Source organism: Pleurodeles waltl, chromosome 4_1 (genome assembly GCF_031143425.1).
Source record: "Pleurodeles waltl isolate 20211129_DDA chromosome 4_1, aPleWal1.hap1.20221129, whole genome shotgun sequence".
Lineage (NCBI taxonomy): Eukaryota > Metazoa > Chordata > Amphibia > Caudata > Salamandridae > Pleurodeles > Pleurodeles waltl.
In genome coordinates, this window is record NC_090442.1 from 711621749 (window position 1) to 711637287 (window position 15539).

The window sequence follows — 15539 nt, forward strand, 5'->3', positions numbered from 1 at the left end:
GAGATTTGTGAGATAGAAAAAGAAGAAGAGATGGTGAGGTGGTGAGAGCTACACAGAAAGAGGTTGAGGTGGAGCGGCTGATTTGAAATGGAGACTGAGGTCTGTAAAGAGATAAGTGTTTATGTGTGTGTGAAGAAAAAGCAAAGGAGTTGAAAAGAGAAAAAAGATGAAGACAAACAAAAATAGCCAGAAAGGAGCATTATATTTACAGAGATGAAGGAAAGTAAACCTAGGATGAGAGAAAGATGAGGTGAAGCGATGAGGATGTGAACCAATAGTGAGCTAAACTGAGAGGTTAGTGAGCTAAATTTAGAAGTTAGGTGGGAAGAGAAAAAAATCACAGTGGAATATAGAGAGGTGTGGTAGTGAGGGAAATTGAGAGAGAAATTAGATAAAGAGGTGTGGCAAACTGGTGATGCAGAGAAAGAGCTGAGTGAGATAAGGTAGCAAAGACATCGAAAAAGACAGATAAATGTGTGATGTAAAGACAGAAACAAGGTGGGTGTGAGAAATGAATAGATGAGGGGAGATACAGGGAGGTCAAATAGAAAAGGTACAGTGAGGAAGAGAGAAAGTGGTCAGGTAGAGAGCGAACTGAGGTGCAGAGACGGGAGCAAGAGTGATAAATATAGATCTTGTCAGAGAGGGAGAAAGAAAGAGAAGCAAGGTAATGAGACAGAGGTTGATATGAAGCAAAATTAGATGTTTTGGGTTTATTGAGAGAGGTGAGGTAGGAAATAGAGCTAGTAAGTGGATTGTGAGAAAGAGGTTAAGAAACAGAGTTAACAGAGATTAAGTGAGGAAGTAAGGGAAGAGAAATGAAATGGAACGGCTGGGAAAGGCCAACCACTGCTTGCACGAGTGAGGGATAAGGCTGAACAGGCCAGGCATGCACACACAGGAGCCGATTAATAGTTAGTGCAATGCAGTAAGTAAGCAAAGTTGCTTTTTTGATGAGTTGCTCAAGGGAAGAAACAGAACAGAGCCAAGTTACTAAAAATGACCTGATCCTGCTCACTTTCTTTATGCAGGTGGCTACCTTTTGCACCATAGTGCAGAGGTATGTGTGAACTGTCTAGCACAAAAGGTGTACTTGAAGCATAACGTTTCAAGTACAAAACTCTATGCCAAGACAAATTCTTACATTTTCCACTTGTTTTATATGTGCTGCATAGTGCAGCTAAAATGCAATGCTTGACATGTTTGCAGAAATTAAACATCTCTCCATGATAACGCCTACTACAATGAGGCATTATTTCTTGCACAAAACCCAGTCTGGCTATTGTAGTAGATCAGTCTTTGTGTCAAAATAAAAAATAAAAAAAAACTATTGGTGCTTGCACTAATCCACCCAAGCAATGCTCTATTCAGGCGCTATTAAAACTGCAAAAGGGCACCCTTTGGGAGAAAAATAATACTGGCACTGGAATGTAAATATCTTTGCTAGAGTTTGCACTGCTTTGTGTCCCTTTGCATTACTTTTCTCTGGTGGAAATCCTTAGCAAAATAGGTCCTATATTTCTGTTAAACATGCCCAGATGAGAAAGTAAAAAACAATCTGCTGATCAATTTTACTGTGGTAGGAATTTCAATTGTCCACTCACTTTATTGTGGGGGTGGCTTGGAGGTTGAGGCCCTGAACAATTGCCCACTTTGACCATGCCTTAAAGTCTATGCCTTCTTTAAGGCACCAGAAGTTTTCTGCCCTTTGCCTTTCCCTCAGGAAGACTTCTGAAAAGGACTATATAGGAAGCTGGCTCTTTATAAGGTATACCAAAAAGAGGTATGCTGTGTAAAGTGTCTAGGTATCCCTTTTATGTGGACAGACGATTGCTCTGGCAATTGCAAGGTGCACCATCTGGGGCAGTGTGGTGGAGCAGCCTTAGGCTTATCGGAGATGAGTGTTAGACATGTGTTGCATACACTGAGTCAGTAAGTGATAAACACACTCAATAAAGAGACCCACACCAAGATAGAAAAATAACACGTATTTCTATAATTTCTTTTAACACCAAGAACTTCGTAATTATATAATTACTTTTTAAGTTACACAGAAATAGACTTGTACTTGTATCTTTAAAATGGTAATGCTATCCCGTAAGGGAAAGAAACATATACTGCATCTGGGTACTTGGTAACGACTTACAGGACTGTCCTTCTGGAGTTAAGGTAATTATGGGGCACGTCCAAGGCAGCAACAACAGGTCACCGCGGTCGGCCCTGGGACATTCGGGTGCAGAGGTTCTTTTCAGCATCAGGTGCCCCATTGATTTAAATGGGAAAATGGGCCTATGAAATGAGGCTGCAAGCAAAGACTGGGAGTCCAGTCCAGTGAAACCCACAGGGGGGCTCTTTTCTCGAGGGTCCTGGGCCCCACAGGGATATCAATGGTCCACAGAAATTTGACTGGGGGGCTCGTGTGCAGTGGCATTTTGTCAGGCGGGGTTGTGCTGTGGAAGGCACTCACGGTTTTTGGATGCCTGCAAAAACAGGCTGCAGATGGGGACTGGGTGACCAGTCTGGGAAAACTCAAAGGGGTAGGATCAGCAGTGAAGGGTCTCAGGACCCAGTAGGCACTGTTGGTCCACTTCTTCTTGGACTGTGGGGCTCGGGTGAAGTGGTGCTTTCAGGTGTCGGTCACGGCGCTCCAGAGGCTCTTGCTGTTCCTGTTGCCCTGCAGAAAAGGGTTGCAGGCAGGGACTGGGGGACCAGTCTGGCTAAACCCAAGGGGGGAGTCCATCTCTTGAGGGTCTCTGTGCCTCACAGATGGTTCACATCAACTTGGGCTGAGGCGATCGTGTACAGTGCAGCTCTGTCCAGCGGGATTGTGCTGCAGAGGCTCTCAAGTCGGTCTTTTTGGTGTCTGCAGAAATACACAGATGTAGCTCAACTACTCCATGAGAGATGCTGGCTGTTTCTTAAAATGCTGACAGCACTCCTGGGGTTTTGGAGGCTGCAGCCCTCAGGAACCCTCCCTGGGAGCCACACCCTAGGTACCAGTGTTACTATTTACTAGGGACTTACAGAGGTTCTAAAGGTATTGGCAAATAAGGGATCAATTGCACAGCTTTAGGGAAAGAGACCTGGCACTGGGGGCCTGGTTACCAGGAACCCAGTGCACTTCAGTCAAAACTGCATGAACTAACATGCAAAAAGTGGGGAATACCACGTCAAAAAGGGCACTTTCCTACAGAATGCTTCTGAAATTTTTGTCCATCTATCTTTTGTTTCCTAATCGAGATCTGTAAGTGTTTTCCTTTACTACAACATTTACACTACATCTGTGGAAAATCCTTGCTCTCTTCTAGGCCAATAGAACTTACAGTCTTCTCTTCCATTTTCATATTCTGGATTTCACCATCCACTTGAAAACTACAAAGAGATGCTCTACTAAAAGGCAACTCCAGCATCTTATGTTATGCAACAGGCAACAAAGTTATAAGCTTAAGCCAGAAAGTGTGTATAGGCAAGGTTATCGTTCTTTTATAAAAAAGGCAACTCAATCCCCCAGGGGAAGGGCGGTTGGGGGTCTATGTATCTGGGTCAAGATGTCTGAGATGGTTAGGGTCAAGGAAATTGCTGTTGATTCTTGTGATATTTTAGCCATAGTAATACAGCCTAGGTCTAGTACCCCTGTGCTGTGTATTAATATCTATAACCGTCCAGGCTCCCTTAACCAACAGTCTGATACCATTTATCGCTTGCATAATGTTCTTTCAGAATTCCATTCTAAATATCGAGTCATTATTGCTGGTGATCTCAACGCCCAAATTGAATTTGGCTCAGCCTTTGCTGAGTCCACTCAGGATGAGGATGTAGTGTGGAACATTCCCCCACTTCAATTTCATCCTACGCCACTCACTCCTTCCCCTAGGGTGTCTCAGATAATAGACCTTGCACTTACCTACGGCCTCCGCTTTGGAAATGGCCGATTTCCAAATGATAACCCTGCTAGGCCCACTTTTTTCAGAGGTAATTATAGTAGTTGTTTGGATTATGTCATCTTGGATTTACGAGTTTGGCATCTCATAACTAATGTAGAGGTGGGTCTTCCCCGCACTAGCGACCATGCCCCCCTGCAAATTGCATATAACGTAGCCCTGTTTGATCTACCCGCAGGTTTGGTTGGCCGAAGTGTTCTGTCAAAACTTTCCACTAATAAGCTTGCGGTAAAGTGGCCCTCATTTTTAAAATCTGACTTACTGAACCATAAGCTTGGCATGGTGATGACCCGTCACCAACTTTTTGAGGACTCCATTGCATTATCTCCTTCAGAAATTTTGTCCGCCCATGTGGGGTTTTTTGCGGAACTTAAGGAGCTTTTCACTAAACCTTCCAAATCCCAAACAAAATCTTCTGCTCCTAGGTGCAAATGGTTTGACAAAGAGTGTCGGCTGGCCAAGCATCTTCTATCTGAAGCCTTAAAGGCAAAGAACCAGGACGACATTACACATGTGAGAAAGAACTATGGCGGTCATTCTGACCCTGGCGGTCATGGACCGCCAGGGCCGGGGACCGCGGGAGCACCGGCAACAGGCTGGCGGTGCTCCCAAGAGCATTCTGACCGCGGCGGTATGGCCGCGGTCAGAGACGGAAAACCGGCGGTCTCCCGCCGGTTTTCCGCTGCTGCGCCGCCATGGGGATTCCGACCCCCTCACCACCATCCTGTTCCTGGCGGTTTTGACCGCCAGGAACAGGATGGCGGTGAGGGGTGTCGTGGGGCCCCTGGGGGCCCCTGCAGTGCCCATGCCAATGGCATGGGCACTGCAGGGCCCCCGTAAGAGAGCCCCTAAAAGATTTTCAGTGTCTGCCATGCAGACACTGAAAATCGCGACGGGTGCTACTGCACCCGTCGCACCCTTCCCACTCCGCCGGCTCCCTCGTGGGAAGGGGTTTCCCGCTGGGCTGGCGGGCGGCCTTCTGGCGGTCGCCCGCCAGCCCAGCGGGAAACACAGAATAACCGCGGCAGTCTTCTGACCGCGCAGCGGTATTCTGGCGGCTCCCGCCGGCACCGCGGTTACCGCGGCCGGCGGGAGTCAGAATGACCCCCTATGTGTCTACTCTCACTCTATCAAAACTCAAATATGAGGAGCATTTATGGGAGTGTCTGGCGGAGGCTGCTAGCTCTCGCGACGCCAAGCTCTTTTGGACTTTGGTTGCGCGCAGCGACCCAGGCCTGTCATCCACTACTGAATGTCATATCGACCCAGGAACCTGGCTCTCTTATTTTCGTGAACTGTATGGCTCTCGGATGGAGCTTTATGATACTTCCATAGATTATGCACTGTGCCAGCCTGAAATGCCGCCCTTCACCCTAAAAGAAACAGAGATGGCAATTTGCGCTCAAAGATCTGGTAGGGCCCCTGGCCAAGATGGTATTCCCTCGGATCTGTACAAATCAGACCTATCTGTGTGGACCCGTTATATAAACAGGGTATCAAACACTGCCATGGCATCTCGATCCTATCCGCTCTCGTGGAAGATGGCGATTATTGTCCCCGTTCATAAAAAAGGAGACAAGAGCTCCCCCGGGAATTATAGGCCTATCAGTCTATTAGACAACTTGCAGAAAATCTTTTCGTACCAGTTGCTTACTAGATTAAAACAATGGATAATGAAAAATTTGGTCTTAAGCCATCTCCAGGCAGGATTTAGGGACAAGATCAGCACTATCGACCAGATCTTCCGATTTACCACCATCAAGTGGAAGACCGTAGATGCAGACAAAGGCCACTTATTTGTGGCCTTTGTTGATTTGAAGTCTGCGTTTGACCTGGTCCCGCGTGCCAAGCTTCGGGAGGTCCTTAGTACCACCGGTGTTCCGGGTTCCATGATTAATATTATCAAGGATCTTTATTCTGATAATTGTGCTAAAGTCCGCTGGGGTACCATTGGCGATCTGACCCCTGCTTTCCCAACTGCACGGGCGTGAGGCAAGGCTGTGTCTTGGCGCCCACCTTATTTCTCTTGTTTATTAATGCCTGTTTGCCATATCTCTTAGACTGTCAAAGTGATGCTCCTAGCCTGGGCAGGCAGAAGATTCCCTGTCTTCTGTTTGCAGATGATACCCTATTGCTATCACGTACTGCTATGGGCCTTTCTAGGCTGCTCTCCAGATTCCTGGAGTTTTGCACTGACCATGGGTTATCAATTAATTCAGCAAAAACAAAATACATGGTTTTTGGAGATATTAGAAAAAAAATTAAGAGGCCTGTATATTTAGATGATGTCCCTTTGGAAAGGGTGGATACCTTTGATTATCTAGGTATTAAAGTGGAAGATTCACATCTTTGGCATGCCCAGCGCCATAAATCTTTATTATGCCTGAAGCAGAGGGCGGGTGGAATTGTCAGATTTGCCTCTAGTTCCCCGAAATTTGCAATATCTCCTGCACTGGAAATATACAAAGCTCAAGCTAGGGGGGCCGCCTTATATGGAGCCGAACTTTGGGGCCATTGTAATCTGGCGAATCTGGCTAGGGCGGAAAATCAGTTTTTAAAAATGATGTTAAATGTTCCATCGAGTACCCCATCCTTGCCCATTCACCTGGACCTAAATCTTTTTTCAATCTCACAGATTGCTGCCCTAAGGCCCCTGCTGTTTTGGATTCGGCTGTGGACAACTGATGCCTTAACCCCTTTTCGGTGTGGCTTCCTAAATGTGGTGGGCCGTGATTTTAGTATTAAATCTAAATGGTGTGTTTTTGTTGAACAATCTTTTTCCCGTCTGGGGTTAGATTCCTATTGGCATGATCCTATTTCTATTCCTAAAAATGCTGCACAGCTGTTAAAGGATGCTTATTGGCATAATGTTCAGGTTGGACAATTTGCTGGTTCTATTCCATTGTCCATGTCCGACAATTTTTTACTTGTTAAATGTCATTACGAATTTGAGCCCTTTTTGGATGCAAAGTTATCTCCATTTGCTCGTGCCCTCTTTATCAGGTTTAGGATTGGGTCTCTCCCTCTGTGCTGCCTTACGTACAAATGGTCCAGTTCAACTAATAGATCTAAAGGTTGCCCGATGGGTTGTAAAAGTGAAGAAACTGTTTCACACGTTTTCTTCCACTGTCAAGCATATCACAAACAAAGAGCACTTTGGCTCATCCCGCTTTTCAAACAATTAGGAGTTAGATCCTGTCTCCATGCTGAGAGAATTTTAAAATGCGACCCGTCCGACCAGATAGCTTTACCAGTGGCAAGTTTTCTCGAGTCTATCTGGCGGTTGAGATTAGCAAGTTTAAGGGACAAAATTGTGTAGTCATTGTTCAGTTTTACCTATGTATATTTATTTAACTTGGATGTATGATTGTAGCTTTTTTTTGTACAGGACATAGACCTTGGTTTGGTTCCTTAAGGATTATTTATAGACCTATGGAACTGATCCCTTACTTTATGTTGTGAGAATTTTAAAACGAAAATCATCCACCCAGACAGTTGTTTTAATGGGGGAAAAAAGGGGATTTTTTTTTGTATTATAATGACATCTGAGATCAGCAATTTTAAGGAGCAAGAGTGGGGAATTAATTTTTAGACTTATCTATTTATATTTATCAAATTGGATGTGTGATTGCTCCACAGTATACAGATATTGGTGTATTATATTTTTAACCAGTGCTGATTCATGGAATTATTCTCATTATTGAGTATTGCTTTTCATTATATTAAGTGATGTTTATCTGACTGCTTATTTCTTGTTTGTTTTTTAAAACTTGTCCTGTCCCTCTTAACTGTGCTTTTACCTTATTTTTTTAATACCTCCCTGCTTTTAGAAGTCCTCTCTCTTTTTGTTGTATATTGTACTTTAATGGTTTGTTTTTACTCACCGAAATAAAGTTAAATGATGATGAAAGTGTGTCTTAACAAGATCCCAAAACAAACATCCACTGTGGCCCGATCAGCTGTACCCCAATCAGGTTATGCCACGTTAGAATGCCACAGTGACAAAAAACAGTTAACAAAAACAACTGACAGCTTTTACTATCAGCCTTAGTCTGACATACTTTTATTCACAAGAAAAACAGTTTTCACATTCTCTTTCCCTGGAAAAGTACAGGAAGGTGAACCAGTTGCTTTATATTCCATCTTTATCGGTGGCTGCGACTAACAAATATATAGAGACCACCTCCTTTAAGAATATGGGATACGTTAGCTGATCTAAAATTCTTTCACAAGGGATGTTTGGAAGTTAGAACACAGAAGGAAATAATTATAGTGTCCCTTATAGGCTCTAGTAGTCCAGGTTTAAAAAAAAAAAGAAATGGCCAAAGATGTCACAGTCTGCAGACTAAACTTTCTAGGAGCCTAGTAAAGAGTTCATGGAAAGCGATCAGGTCATCAATAGGAGAGATCTTGGATGGAACTGACTCCAGAGAAACTGGTGAGAAATCATGGAAACCAGAATATGACCCGTCCTCGTCTAAATGAGGCAGTGCCATCTCTGGGACTGGGAGATTCAGATCGAAGTCCGGCATGACTGCTTTGTAAACAAGCTTCTTTTATGGAGATATCTCTTGACTCCCAAAGATGTTTCTTCTGGGACCTCACACCCTTCTAATGAGTTGGATGACAGGGTCTTTAGTTCATAGATTAATTGGGACTTCCAAAGACGGTTGATGAATCTGTTTGAGAAGAACCTTTAGTGGAGAACTTGGTGCAGGTGGATGAGATTGTTTATTTTCTGAAGAAATTATCACCAATCAATCCTCAGTATTGGGAGGAGAGGATGAAGACAGGACAATGATTCTCGCCATGTGGCGCAGTCAAACCAGAACCCTTCCAAACTCCTGATTCTATTACAATCCATATCTAATTTGCATACTCTGTCCAAAGCTTTCTTCCAATCACTCAAAATGGGTTAAGTACCCTTCAGCCAGTTCACACAAATCTCTCTCATTGCCAGCAAGCTCAGGTATAAGAGAAGGCATTTTTGTCTGTAAAATATACAAGAATTGAGCTGGCCATCTGTTCCAAACATAATCAGGAAGGGGCCTACTGGGGTCTGAATACCAATGACCTGAGATATCACTCTGCGTATGCCTTCCCAATATCTGTGCAGCCTAGGGCAAGAGGCAAACTTGTGTATCATTGGCCTTCTTCTCCTCACGCGGACCGCAGCAAGGAGTAGCACCTATGCAAATTTTCCCACCTTCCTCTGGGTCACATATATTCTAAGGAGCGTAAAAACATTTATTTTTCCTGAGGGATGCCGATTTAACTGTGGAATAAAGAAGGCGTAGAGATCTGCCAGATATATGGTTGTGCCTCTACTGGCAGGTATCATGGGGCTAGGGGGCAGGGTCTAAGGCAGCACCATCGGTCACCTCGGGTGGCACTGCGGCGGCTGGGTGCAAAGGTGCTTTTCAGCGTTGGGTGCCCAATGTTAGTAAATGGGGATCGGTCCGGTTAAAAAGAGGCTGTGGGTTCGGCCTGGGAGGCCAGTTAGGCTAGCAAGTGGGCTCATCTCTCACAATGCTTGTGGACGCGGAGACACCTTAGGTCCTGTTCTCCATGGACCAGGGAGAAGAGGTGCAGAGGTGTCTTAAGGAGTCAGATTTTAATCACCGGGAGCACTGGCAGTTGAGGGGGCATGCAAACAGGGGCTGCTACTGGCGTTGGTGAATTCACAGTGGGCAAGTCCAAGGTGGGCATTGTCTCTGGAGGGCTCGAAGGACCACGATCGCACCATTGGTCCTGGTTTCAGGTGTTGGGGTTTGGTGGTCCAGAGTCCTCTCAGGTCTCTTAGGGTGCCTGCAGAGAAGAAGCTCCACTGCTCCACGGGAGTTTCTGGGTCATTGATAAAGGCACGTAGTCCTCCCAGGCAGTGGGCATCACCCTGTCCCAGAATTCCTAATTCGACCACACACAAGATTGTGGACTTCTTAAAGCTATGTTCATCTGAGGATGGTCACCCTAGAGATGTGTCCAGCCTGCAAATGCAATACACCTCCTGCATAGCTAATTTTCTTGTCTATCCAGGTGCCAAATGGGCCTGGGACAGTGAGTTGACATCTCCCTTCTGAAGGAAGCCAGATATGCATACCAAGGGCAGTGGGATTCTATGACGCTCCTGTGCTTTGGAATGCAGATTTGCAGGTCATCCTGTTGTAAGGGGTGTGTTAATTTCCCTGCCTAATAGGTTTTGTTTCTGTTGGTGGCAGACTGGTAGAAACTAGTCAGTCAGCTCACCAATAGTTGGAAGGTTTTTAGGGTACACCTTTAAGGTGCCCTCTGGGTGCATGTATTGATTAATAAATCCATCACTGGAATCAGTGAGGGTTTATTAATACGAGATGTTTAATACCAAACATCCCTATTTTCAGTGAAGCCATAATGTAGCTGGAGCACTCATGCTGACCAGTGTACAGCATATGTATTTATAATGGCTTCCCTGTTCACTTACTATACTAATATAATGCATCCTGCCTTTGGGCTGTAAGGCCTGCTGTAGGGATGACTTACAAGTATTACAGGCAATGTTCAAAGTGTGTGCCGTGTCGTACTTTCACTTTTTAGAGCGCCTTGCCATGCAGCGGCAGTCTGTAAAAGTTTGGTGCTTGGTCCTTTAATGTGGTACAAGCTATGCTGCAGGTCTTGGGAGATGCTCTTTAATACCCCTGCCCTAGGTACCAGAGGCACCATTTATTAGGGACTAACAATGGTGCAAAAGGGCCTTGCCACTTGGGGATCAAGTGACCAGGTGTCTTGTTTTTTGGAAGGAACACTAGCCTGGGGGACCTGGTTAGCAGGAACACATTGCACTTCAGTAAAAGTTGCATCAAAAACCAGGCAAAAAGTAGAGGGCTTCTGTAACCAGAACCCAGTTTCCTACACAACTTCGCCCATCCAGCCAACACACCAGGAGACTCAACCACAACCTGGGAGGTCTTCTTAGTCTGTCAGGCGAGGAAACAGGCTGGAGGGTTGCAGGGCCCATTCTGCCTTACATCTTCCTGTCTAGGTCATTTCCTTTGGGAAGCTGACTTACCTCAACAGTGTGAGTGCCCCATTTAAAATGTACTTTTTCTGCTTGTTTAGTTTCCTTGCCCATTCTATTTTATTTGGGATCAGAGGTGTCCACCTCTGGTAAACCTATCTTAGCCAGGACAACCACTAGCTCGCCCAAAGAGTTCATCCACAACTTGAGCAACCCCACCATGACCAACAGTGTCTGGGGGCTTAGCTTTCTATCTGACATGGGGTCAGACCACCATGCTAGGGACAGTACGGCCATAAAGGCTAACTCCCAGCAGAAGTCACTGACAGCTGTCAGTGCCCAGAGCCACAGCTTTACCTCTTCATTGACAGGTGAAGGGGCTAACTTACAGGTTTCTTTGAGTTTAAAGGGCATGTCTGCTATTTTAGGTTGGGGCCTGGTACTACACCCAGTACCAAACATCCTTCTCCCACTCTCTCTCATGTTAGCTGAGGAGCCACTATCTCATGCTTAACAGTTGCCTGACTATTCAGGACTTCTTGTGGGTCAGGTTGAGTTTCACCAGTGCCAACTATGGAGTTCTTCCTTACTGGAGCAGTATCTTCTTGGCTTAGTGGAACTTTGGTTCAAAGCTGCCCACCTTTCCTACACGTTCACCGTTTTCTTTTCTTCTGGGGCCTACATGCACTGACTGTAGGTACAGCACCTCCAGAATCCCTGGGAGAGGACTGGCACTGGACCAGTTCCTCTTTTGGGAGCTGGCCACCCTCTGGGAGGGCATTTCCAAAGAGACAAACAAGGGCAAGATCTGTACAAACTACCACCCTTCTCCAACTAAGGGACCCAGCTATTTATAGGGGTGCTAAAGCCACAAGCCAATCAGTAAAATCCCCTGTGATACTCCTTACTCTTCGAGTCTCACCTGGGATATACTGGTTTGAAAGTAATAGCCTGGCATGCACAATGGTGTGACTGGCACAGGCACCTCTCAGGGAAGTCGTTGAAATTCCATTCACCAGTAGTTGGTGGAAGTGTCTGCTTCTCTCTGGAATCATCAATTCACCTTTCGGTTCCACTTTCCAGTTAAAAGCTACAAGCAATTCCTTATCTTAAAAATCATCCTCAAAGACTACACTGGCAACCTCTGGGGGCACACTAGTGGGTTTGGTTTTAGGGCGGAAAGTGTCCTTGGTTTGGTGCCCTGTCTGCTTACAATCAAAACACCAAGCCTTTTTTGACTCCCAGTTTACCCTGGCACCCACTTGTTTTGAGAGGTGTTTGGGCACAGCCTCATGGACTGTTTTTAGGGGCCTCCAGTGGACTCCTGTTCTTTGTTTTAAGAGCAGCCCACTTTCTTCTCTTAGGGCGGTGGGGAAGGGGTGAGGGGGGCTTCACAACCCTTTCTTTTGGTCACCCCCTCCTGGTATGGTGCAGGTATTAGGATTAGTGAGCCGGTGGGGCTATATGATTTAACAGTTGGGAAATATGGCAGGTGGGGGGATGTGGGTGGGAGGAGTCTCTGCAACTGGTGCCTGGAGTTGAAATGGTATGGTGTCCCAGGCAGGAGATGTTGGGTGTTTACAGATTTGATGTGCTTCCTCCCAATGCACGGCAGAGCTTTGTGCCATGCTGCATCGAATGAGCATGGACTGCCATTGGGAGCGAGTGTGAGATCAGGGGCGTGCCAGTGCATGGTAAGAAGAAGTTTTGCGAGTAGTAGTGCACAGTTAGAGAACCAGGCTCTGATCTTTTGGGCTGTGCGTCGCGGGTATATATTTCAGGGCAGTGGACCCCCATGTATTAAGTTTTGGGTGTTCAGTTATGACTGCGAGGGCAGAGTGCACGTCCCGCTGAAGGTGGTTATGACTGGACCTGCCCATAGCATGTGCTGTAGGTCTGCTGAGGGAGACTGACACCAAGGGAATGTCAGTGAGGCCACAGGGAACATTCGAGGTAGGAGTTCTGGGGTTAGGAATACTCTGTGTAGGATAGTGTACTTCTTAAAACAGGTATTCCTTGAGTTGGTAAGTTTTAAGAGGACACCTCTGGGTGTAGGTATTAATAAATCCATCACTGGAATCAGTGAGGGTTTATTAATACGAGATGTCCACTACCAAACATCCCTATTTTCAGTGAAGCCATCATGGAGTTGGGGAACTCGTATTGACCAGCACATGTATTTAAAATGGCGTCCCTGTTCACTTAATATGAATCAGAATCAATAAAAATATAGCAAGGTATGACTGCTCTTGCAGATATGTCCACACATGCAATATAATGCACCCTGCCTTAGGGCTGTAAGGGTGACTTACAGGTATTAAAGGCAGTGTTAGGGGACATGGCACACAAGTGTGTGCCATGTCGTGATTTTACTTTATGGAGTACCTTGTCACACAGCCTGCAGGGGCGTCTGTATGAGTTTGGTGCTGGGTCCCTTAGAGTGGCATAATCCCCTTTAGTACTCCTGCCCCAGTACCAAGGGCACCATTTACTAAGGACTAACAAAGGTGGTAAAGGGCCAAGCCACTTGGTGATCAAGTGACCAGGTGTCTTGTTTTGGGGAAGAAACACTGGCACTGGGGACCTGGTTAGCAGGAACCCAGTGCACCTCAGTCAAAGTTTCATCAAAAAACAGGCAAAAAATGGGGGGCTTCTGCAACCACAACCCAGTTTCCTACACCAAACCTCCAAGAAAGCCCACAGCACCTTCAAAATAACTTTAAAAAAATAAAAAAAATAAAAAAACATGGTCCCTAAACCTGAACAGAAATCCAACCTGTCTAACAGAGTTCAGAATACCTGCATCAATTCTGCACCTCCTCAAATTGTCTGGCCTACTAAAAGCATTCTACTATTCCCGAATTGGAGAGAAAGTAGAAATAAATGTCCAGAAGCACTACCCCTCCTTTTTCCAACTTTCTTCATAGTTTCTTCCAGCTCAGTCTATAACTCTTGAAGGCCCAGACAAAACTCCCTAATCTCTCTTGCACTTTGGGGAACAAAAGAGGGATGTTATCAAACAAATAGGTTAGCATGCGAAGGATTGCAAACTTGACCAAATGTGCCTTGCTATAAAGTGTTAATGGAAGGGGCACAGACCATCCTATTAGTACCTCAATCTCCTTTCTCACACTACTCAGATTATACTTCGGTATGTCATGTAACTTATGCATAACTGTGATTTAAAAATACTTACTCTTTGTTTTAATAACGCAACCTTGTGCTGTCCAAATTCTATGCCACTACCTCAGTCTTCTCCTTATTTCCTCCACACATCCCTCTGCACAGAGACCAAGCTTAATCCTGTGGATCTGGAACTTAAAAATCACTATCTCAATATCTGCCTGAAGGCCTGCACCAGGGGCTCAATATACAAATCAAAATGTAAATGGGAAAGTGGACAACACTTACGTGTCCCCTCTAGAGAGGTTAATTCTCTTTCTCAGGATCTCACTGACCAAAATCTGAGCTGATGGCGCTGTAAAAAGAGCTTTGACTACAGCAATGAACCCAAAGGGGAGGCTAAAGATCTCTAAAATCTCACAGGTATGCCCAGCACACCCCGATGATCGCCTTGGTTGCGTTAACAGTTAATAAAGCCAATGGATCTAAGTTTGCAGTTGCCATGTCAATTGACAATATCAACTAATGAGTAAGATCATGCAACTGCCTACCAGGCACAAATCTCTTCTGATCTGGGTGCACTATGCTACTTATCACCATAGAGAGTCTTATAATCATAAATTAATAAAGAAATAGGTGTATACGAGTTGGCCTTCAGCAGATTTTTCAAAGGTTCAACAGTAAGGTTATTACTGCTTTGTTAGAAGATACAGGGGTTGCTATGCTGCCTACCAACAACTCAATAAATTATTCCTTCCATATTAGAATTCTTATCTCTTTCATAGCCTTATAAAATTCACGCGTAGGAGCATCCGGGCTTGCTGCATTCCCACCACAACAATAATGTGGTATGATGCGGGCTCAATAACATCGTTAACTTTTGCCACTGTGAAATAATTCAATTTAAAACTGGGATATTAGAATCAATCAAATCAATAGACGTATTCAATAATTATTATATGATTCTCCAGGGCTCAAATAATCTACTCGGCCACTCGCTATGGCTAGTCTTATCAGATCAGGTAGAGCTATTGTTAGGAGTTAATCGCCCCTTCTGGCGAGTTGACAAGGAACAAGTATTCTGTTCAGTTTAAAAGTGGATGGGCAATAAAAGATCCCTTTAAATCTTGTTCTTAAGTCACATTTGCTCTGTGTTCACAGACAGTGGTCAAAAGGTAGTTTGTCTTACAATTACTTTTCCTTGACTGCAGAGTTCCAAGGCTTTGAAAGGTGAACTGTGTGACGTGATGTTTAGAAAGTATAATAAACGGATATAGTGTGTCAGGTTTTTCCTAACACACAACTAAGCTACAACGACTAAGTGAACTGTGCAAACATGTCAAAATATATTTCAGTAGTTGTGAAACCCCATTTGTTTTACATTTCTGTGTGACGAAAAAAATATTTTAATAGGATGAAAACAAATCAGAATACTTTACGTGTTGATGTGCAAAGAATATGTTTTCTGAAACCCAATTTTC

At 44.9% G+C, this 15539-nt stretch overlaps 1 protein-coding gene across 3 annotated transcripts in view; it reads right to left on the reverse strand.

Annotated features, from left to right (window-relative positions):
* The window catches only part of TASOR2 (transcription activation suppressor family member 2), a 759889-nt gene that overhangs the window by 575877 nt on the left and 168473 nt on the right, over positions 1-15539 (reverse strand). The gene's annotated exons all lie outside the window — the stretch shown is intronic.